The sequence below is a fragment of the Dendrobates tinctorius genome, unplaced genomic scaffold (genome assembly GCF_039654945.1).
Source record: "Dendrobates tinctorius isolate UK_male_01 unplaced genomic scaffold, ASM3965494v1 ptg000049l, whole genome shotgun sequence".
In the NCBI taxonomy this organism is placed as follows: Eukaryota; Metazoa; Chordata; class Amphibia; order Anura; family Dendrobatidae; genus Dendrobates; species Dendrobates tinctorius.
The window spans coordinates 10,071,120-10,079,464 of NW_027361717.1; the positions used below are offsets into that span (position 1 = coordinate 10,071,120).

Genomic DNA, 8,345 nt, shown 5'->3' on the forward strand with positions numbered 1-8,345 from the left:
AAGGGGCTCGCCAAACGTGACATGGCGTCCGATCTGAATTCCAGCCAATTTTGCATTGAAAAAGTCAAACGGCGCTCCTTCCATTCTGAGCTCTGCCATGCGCCGAAACAGTGGTTCCCCCCCACATATCAGGTATCAGCGTACTCAGGACAAATTGCACAATAAGTCTTGCAGTCCAATTTCTCCTGTTACCCTTGGTAAAATAAAGAAAATTGAACCTGAAGTATTTTTTTTGTGAAAAAAAGTTAAATGTTCATTTTTTTTTAAATATTCAAAAAATTCCTGTGACGCACCTAAAGGGTTAATAAACTTCTTGAATGTGGTTTTAAGCACCTTAAGGGGTGCAGTTTTTAGAATGGTGTCACTTTTGGGTATTTTCTATCATATAGACCCCTCAAAGTGGCTTCAAATGTGAAGTGGTCCCTAAAAATAAAATGGTGTTGCAAAAATGAGAAATCGCTGGTCAATTTTTAACCCTTATAACTTCCTAACAAAAAAAAATTTTGGTTCCAAAACTGTGCTGATGTAAAGTAAACATGTGGGAAATGTTATGTATTAAGTTTTTTGTGTGCCGTATCGCTGTGATTTAAGGGCATAAAAATTCAAAGTTGGAAAATTGCGAAATTTTCAAAATTTTCGCCAAATTTCCATTTTTTTCACAAATAAACGCAAGTTATTTGAATGCAATTTTACCACTAACATGAAGTACAATATGTCACGAGAAAACAATGTCAGAATCACCGGGATCCATAGAAGCGTTCCAGAGTTATGACCTCATAAAGGTACAGTGGTCAGAATTGTAAAAATTGGCCCGGTAGTTAACGTGCAAACCACCCTTGGTAGTGAAGGGGTTAAAATGCTGAGAATAAATTCACCAATGACCAGTTCTAGGACTACACCGCTTAGATTTAATTCAATGGTTACTAGACCTTGGACTGCACCTCTAAAGGTACTGTCACACTTAGCGATGTACCAGCGATCCCGACCAGCGAAATAACGCGGTCAGGATCGCTGGTACATCGCTAAGTGGTCACTAGTGAGCTGCCACACAGGCAGATCTCACCAGCAACATCGCTGGGGACGGGGGTCGCTACTTACCTGTCACACTAGGCGATCCTGCGTCCTCCCGCTCGTCTCTCCACAGGAAGCGCCGCAGGAAGCTGACGACGAGAAACAGTCCTGGACGTTCTCGCGCGATCAGTGATAACCAGCGGGGGAGCCGGTCGTATGTAAGTAGACACAGCGATGTCGCTAGCAATATAGCTATAACATCACGAGTTATAGAGATATTGCTAGCGATATCGCTTAGTGTGACAGTACCTTAAGAATGAACCCACCAGTGACCAGGCCTAGGATTGTACTCAGTCAAGATATTTACTCCTAATCCCTGTAGAAAGTCTGACCAATAAAATCAATATTTCAGCCCCTGAGCAATTTTACATTTCCAGATAAATCAAAAAGTCAAAGAGGATATAATGGAGAAACAGTACCAAGTTTCCGCTCATGAAAATATCAAAACTGCTCCCTTGGTTCTAGGTACTTTATCATTTGGCCCTTAGCACAGATCAGGACCAAGCCCTACACTTTTTCCCTACAGACAATATAATGGCATCTTTGGTAGATTTTACTGTCAACATTGGCAGCCAGTTGTGCTGCTATACAGATACAGTATCATCACATGTAATGGCACCAGCCAAATAGAAAATCAAAACAGCAAAAATATGAAGCAAATATCAAAATATCAAATGTGATGGAAAACAAAAAAAATGTATGCCCAAGCCATTAATGTGACATCGGAGCAAAGCGTGTGCACAACCAGATGGAAGCAAGCAACAAAGTAATGCGGGTCCAAGGACTGATTTGGAACTATATGCAAATGCATGGAGCAAAAACACAACACAGCTACATACCCCGCCGTCTACAGCACAGAGTAGTAATGACAGAGGATGGAGTGTACGCTGGACAATGACGGCCATCAGATGAGAACACAAAACGATAGTCAATGATCTGGTCAAAAATAAACCCTTTACCATGGTGCACAGAAACACTGCCAGGCATACACGTTTCTTGGCAATCAGGAGAAATTGTCAAGGTATATACACACTTGGCTCGGATTCTTCCAAATGGGGAAAGAGGAGTTACACAGACATTTGGGGAGAGTTCATTTCCTGGAGAAACCAACGATCAGACATTTTGAAATCTAACACCCCGATATGTCTTTGGCATCAGCAACCAGAAAATGATTTGGGGAATTTCTCCAACCAACAGGAAAAGATGGAGACTTTCACAAGACATACCCATGTCACAGACAATCCAGCCACGAATGGACCAATAATAAGGCGCCAGCCATCCAACTAGTCACTCACCAGACTAGCCACCATCAGAGGGTCCATGCATGACTAGTGGGGCGTCAGCATATACACAAAACTATAGATGACTGGGCAATGACTTCACAATTAATTGCAACATTTTTCTTGATAATTGCACTGAGTAAAAGGACCCTAAAGGGGTTATCCCACAACTATGTATCGCACATCTGATCATCCTCAGTCCTGTGTACTTGTAATGGTAGTACACATGCATCCACTGCTGCAGCCACTGACAGCGGTGATCATGTGTGCACCAAAACTGCCGCAGACCCATAGAGGGGGATGGAGTGGTGGTCACAAGTGCACTTGGGACAAGATCCTTGTGATAAGAGGGGGCGAAGCTGGACCTCCAGCGATCATACATTATCTAATCTTCATAGGCGAGGCATGCGTTCATCAGGAGCTGCTGACGTCAATCTTGGCTCCTTATACCGTATGCACAAACCTGTGTCACAGACTGGGCATGGCCCGGCCGGGTCTCCTCACCCAAAAGTGACAAACCCATGGACAGGCTCTCAGGAGACCCACAATCGGACCAAGTCACAGAGATGTATGAATGTTATGCAAAAATACATAGAAAACAAGAAAGTATTCAATAAAGCTACCACCATACACAGAGATGCCCGAGCCCTCAGATTTTTGTGGATCGTCAGCCATCTAATGTGTATGGGGACCTCCAACATGATGTTGGGGACTTCAGGATGAGTGGCTGGTGCTCAATCACCCGAACCAATTGTCCGGTGGCACGGGATAAGCCGCCACCGGATTCTCACGGAGGACACAGGAGCCATCCCAGGCCGAACGTTCCTGCCAGAATCAACCACCTAAAATAAGGGCGGCCGATCATTGTCACCAATAGTGACCACCATCTAATCAGTACTGGCGGCAGGGGTAAGGACCATCTCATACAACATAACCGGCCATAGCAAAACAGACCAGCAATCACCACATATCGGCTGCGATCATGTGCAATCAAAACTATGTAAGAAGGTCTGGCGCAGAAGACAGCGCAGGGGACAAGGGGCCGGCGCGCGCAGAAGGCAGCGCAGGGGGCGGGCGCAGAAGGCAGCGCAGGGGGCGGGCGCAGAAGGCAGCGCAGGGGGCGGGCGCAGAAGGCAGCGCAGGGGGCAGGCGCAGAAGGCAGCGCAGGGGGCAGGCGCAGAAGGCAGCGCAGGGGGCAGGCGCAGAAGGCAGCGCAGGGGGCAGGCGCAGAAGGCAGCGCAGGGGGCAGGCGCAGAAGGCAGCGCAGGGGGCAGGCGCAGAAGGCAGCGCAGGGGGCAGCACAGAAGACAGCGCATGGGACAACGCAGAGGACAAGGGGCCGGCGCAGAAGACAGCGCATGGGACAACGCAGAGGACAAGGGGCCGGCGCAGAAGACAGCGCATGGGACAACGCAGAGGACAAGGGGCCGGCGCAGAAGACAGCGCATGGGACAACGCAGAGGACAAGGGGCCGGCGCAGAAGACAGCGCATGGGACAACGCAGAGGACAAGGGGCCGGCGCAGAAGACAGCGCATGGGACAACGCAGAGGACAAGGGGCCGGCGCAGAAGACAGCGCAGGGGACAAGGGGCCGGCGCGCGCAGAAGACAGCGCAGGGGCAAGGGGCCGGCGCAGAAGGCAGCGCATGGGACAGCACAGAAGACAGCGCATGGGACAACGCAGAGGACAAGGGGCCGGCGCAGAAAACAGCGCAGGGGACAACGGGCCGGCGCGCGCAGAAGACAGCGCAGGGGGCAAGGGGTCGGCGCAGAAGGCAGCGCAGGGGACAGCACAGAAGACAGCGCAGAGGACAAGGGGCCGGCGCGCGCAGAAGGCAGCGCAGGGGGCAACGGGCCGGCGCGCGCAGAAGGCAGCGCAGGGGGCAACGGGCCGGCGCGCGCAGAAGGCAGCGCAGGGGGCAACGGGCCGGCGCGCGCAGAAGGCAGCGCAGGGGGCAACGGGCCGGCGCAGAAGGCAGCGCAGGGGGCAACGGGCCGGCGCAGAAGGCAGCGCAGGGGGCAACGCAGAGGACAAGGGGCCGGCGCAGAAGACAGAGCAGGGGGCAACAGGGACAGCGCCCGCAGAAGGCAGCACAGGGGGCAAGGGGCCGGCGCAGAAGACAGCGCAGAGGACAAGGGGCCGGTGAAGAAGACAGCGCAGGGGACAACAGGGACAGCGCAGGGGACAACAGGGACAGCGCGCGCAGAAGGCGGCGCAGGGGGCAACGGGCCGGCGCGCGCAGAAGGCGGCGCAGGGGGCAACGGGCCGGCGCGCGCAGAAGGCGGCGCAGGGGGCAACGGGCCGGCGCGCGCAGAAGGCGGCGCAGGGGGCAACGGGCCGGCGCGCGCAGAAGGCGGCGCAGGGGGCAACGGGCCGGCGCGCGCAGAAGGCGGCGCAGGGGGCAACGGGCCGGCGCGCGCAGAAGGCAGCGCAGGGGGCAACGGGCCGGCGCGCGCAGAAGGCAGCGCAGGGGGCAACGGGCCGGCGCGCGCAGAAGGCAGCGCAGGGGGCAACGGGCCGGCGCGCGCAGAAGGCAGCGCAGGGGGCAACGGGCCGGCGCGCGCAGAAGGCAGCGCAGGGGGCAACGGGCCGGCGCGCGCAGAAGGCAGCGCAGGGGGCAACGGGCCGGCGCGCGCAGAAGGCAGCGCAGGGGGCAACGGGCCGGCGCGCGCAGAAGGCAGCGCAGGGGGCAACGGGCCGGCGCGCGCAGAAGGCAGCGCAGGGGGCAACGGGCCGGCGCAGAAGGCAGCGCAGGGGGCAACAGGCCGGCGCAGAAGGCAGCGCAGGGGGCAACGCAGAGGACAAGGGGCCGGCGCAGAAGACAGCGCAGGGGGCAACAGGGACAGCGCCCGCAGAAGGCAGCACAGGGGGCAAGGGGCCGGCGCAGAAGACAGCGCAGAGGACAAGGGGACGGTGAAGAAGACAGCGCAGGGGACAACAGGGACAGCGCAGGGGACAACAGGGACAGCGCGCGCAGAAGGCAGCACAGGGGGCAAAGGGCCGGCGCAGAAGACAGCGCAGGGGACAACAGGGACAGCGCAGGGGACAACAGGGACAGCGCAGGGGACAACAGGGACAGCGCGCGGGACAACAGGGACAGCGCGCGGGACAACAGGGACAGCGCGCGGGACAACAGGGACAGCGCGCGGGACAACAGGGACAGCGCGCGGGACAACAGGGACAGCGCGCGGGACAACAGGGACAGCGCGCGGGACAACAGGGACAGCGCGCGGGACAACAGGGACAGCGCGCGGGACAACAGGGACAGCGCGCGGGACAACAGGGACAGCGCGCGGGACAACAGGGACAGCGCGCGGGACAACAGGGACAGCGCGCGGGACAACAGGGACAGCGCGCGGGACAACAGGGACAGCGCGCGGGACAACAGGGACAGCGCGCGGGACAACAGGGACAGCGCGCGGGACAACAGGGACAGCGCGCGGGACAACAGGGACAGCGCGCGGGACAACAGGGACAGCGCGCGGGACAACAGGGACAGCGCGCGGGACAACAGGGACAGCGCGCGGGACAACAGGGACAGCGCGCGGGACAACAGGGACAGCGCGCGGGACAACAGGGACAGCGGGCGCAGAAGGCGGCGCAGGGGGCAAGGGGCCGGCGCAGAAGGCGGCGCAGGGGGCAAGGGGCCGGCGCAGAAGGCGGCGCAGGGGGCAAGGGGCCGGCGCAGAAGGCGGCGCAGGGGGCAAGGGGCCGGCGCAGAAGGCGGCGCAGGGGGCCGGCGCAGAAGGCGGCGCAGGGGGCAAGGGGCCGGCGCAGAAGGCGGCGCAGGGGGCCGGCGCAGAAGGCAACGCAGGGGGCAAGGGGCCGGCGCAGAAGGCAACGCAGGGGGCAAGGGGCCGGCGCAGAAGGCAACGCAGGGGGCAAGGGGCCGGCGCAGAAGGCAACGCAGGGGGCAAGGGGCCGGCGCAGAAGGCAACGCAGGGGGCAAGGGGCCGGCGCAGAAGGCAACGCAGGGGGCAAGGGGCCGGCGCAGAAGGCAACGCAGGGGGCAAGGGGCCGGCGCAGAAGGCAACGCAGGGGGCAAGGGGCCGGCGCAGAAGGCAACGCAGGGGGCAAGGGGCCGGCGCAGAAGGCAACGCAGGGGGCAAGGGGCCGGCGCAGAAGGCAGCGCAGGGGGCAAGGGGCCGGCGCAGAAGGCAGCGCAGGGGGCAAGGGGCCGGCGCAGAAGGCAGCGCAGGGGGCAAGGGGCCGGCGCAGAAGGCAGCGCAGGGGGCAAGGGGCCGGCGCAGAAGGCAGCGCAGGGGGCAAGGGGCCGGCGCAGAAGGCAGCGCAGGGGGCAAGGGGCCGGCGCAGAAGGCAGCGCAGGGGGCAAGGGGCCGGCGCAGAAGGCAGCGCAGGGGGCAAGGGGCCGGCGCAGAAGGCAGCGCAGGGGGCAAGGGGCCGGCGCAGAAGGCAGCGCAGGGGGCAAGGGGCCGGCGCAGAAGGCAGCGCAGGGGGCAAGGGGCCGGCGCAGAAGGCAGCGCAGGGGGCAAGGGGCCGGCGCAGAAGGCAGCGCAGGGGGCAAGGGGCCGGCGCAGAAGGCAGCGCAGGGGGCAAGGGGCCGGCGCAGAAGGCAGCGCATGGGACAACGCAGAGGACAAGGGGCCGGCGCAGGGGACAACGGGCTGGTGCAGAAGACGGCGGGGCCATCGCTGGGGGGCGGCAGGGACAGCACAGAGGACAGCAGACTGGCGCAGGGGGGACGGCGCGGGACAGCACAAGAGGGGCGGTGCAAGGGGACGGCGCAAGAGGACAGCGGGGCTAAACGCAAGGGACCGCAGGCCCACCACCACCTCTCAGGAGCACACACTTTGCAGGACTTTGTGCACTTGGCCACAGAGCTGACACTCAGTGCGGACCCGGCAGGTGCAGCCCCGGAGCTGGCGGGCAGTGAGGCACACTGGGCCGCACACAGGAGCACACACAGTGCCGGGGTGACCGGGTGGCGGGAAGCCCCGGCCGCTCGTCCCCTCCCCCAGTTCCCGCGCTCCGGCCTCCATCTTCTCCGCCCGCCTCACCTCCTACGGACATCCCGGCTCTTCTCCTTCCTCCTGTCGTCCTCCCGCCCGGAGCGGGGGGGGGGGGTCACTGAACGGTTCCCGGTGCACCGAGTCCTCGGGTGAGGGGCACAAAGGATCCGGCGGGAGGGGGTTAATGCCCCGGCAGCCCAGGCCCCGGGCCGGCGGTGAGCGCTCCTCCTGGCGGCAGGATGTATATTATTATATTGCCCGGGCAGCGGGGGGGTCGGGGACATATAAAATAATAATAATAATAGGAATCACCCCCGGGCCGCGCCTGGCAGGGAGCAGCAATCCTAAGCCGCCATCTGGCGGTATCTCGCTCACCGGAATGGCGCCGTCGCTTGTCCGGGGAACGGGCGCCCTCTGGCGGAGACAGAGCGCGAGATTGAGAGGGGGGCGGTGTCGATTCAATCGCCATGGAAACGGGCGGGAGAGAAGGAGGCGTTGCCCACTTCCAGTCACCATGGACTAGAAGAGGAGGTGTCAGGAGATCACCATGGTAACAGGGCAGGGCTGTGTCTCCATAGAAACTGACGAGCTTGTGTGAGCGCTGGTAACCCACGCAGACATTTTTTTAAGACTAGGAACAAAATTCGGTGTTAGTCATGACAGACTGCGCATGCTCAGTAAGTCTCCCTCGACCGTGTAGGAGTATGCGCATGCTCAGTAATCCCCCTCTGTTGTGTAGTCTATGCGCATGCGGAGTAGAGAACTGGTGGAGGGAAGTAAATTAAAGAGGTAAGGCGCATGCGTTCAGTCCAATCCTGCTCCCTGCCGTCACTGTCCCTGTGTTGTCATGGTGACAGTAAGGTCTGGAAAGAATGAACGATGTGTGCACAGTGCTGCCATCTACTGAAGCAGCAGTCGCATTGCACTTACGGCAGCACTGAAGAATCTGGCACTTTTCCTGAGATTCTGCCTTTTCTACACCTTCAACCGCACAGCGCATTGTTCCCCGGTCCTGGGACCTGTG

The 8,345-nt window shown here is 60.1% G+C and overlaps 1 protein-coding gene across 3 annotated transcripts in view; it reads right to left on the bottom strand.

Annotated features, from left to right (window-relative positions):
- Positions 1 to 7,840, bottom strand: part of STAG1 (STAG1 cohesin complex component) — a 253,841-nt gene extending 246,001 nt beyond the window's left edge. For 2 of the 3 annotated variants that reach the window (XM_073576501.1, XM_073576498.1), the window contains exon 1: positions 7,370 to 7,731. The gene's annotated coding sequence lies outside the window, so the exon portion shown is untranslated. Of the gene's footprint in view, positions 1 to 7,369 lie in introns of all 3 variants that reach the window. The other variant, XM_073576500.1, reaches the window with a different exon arrangement.
- Between the last annotated feature and the right edge of the window lie 505 nt (positions 7,841 to 8,345).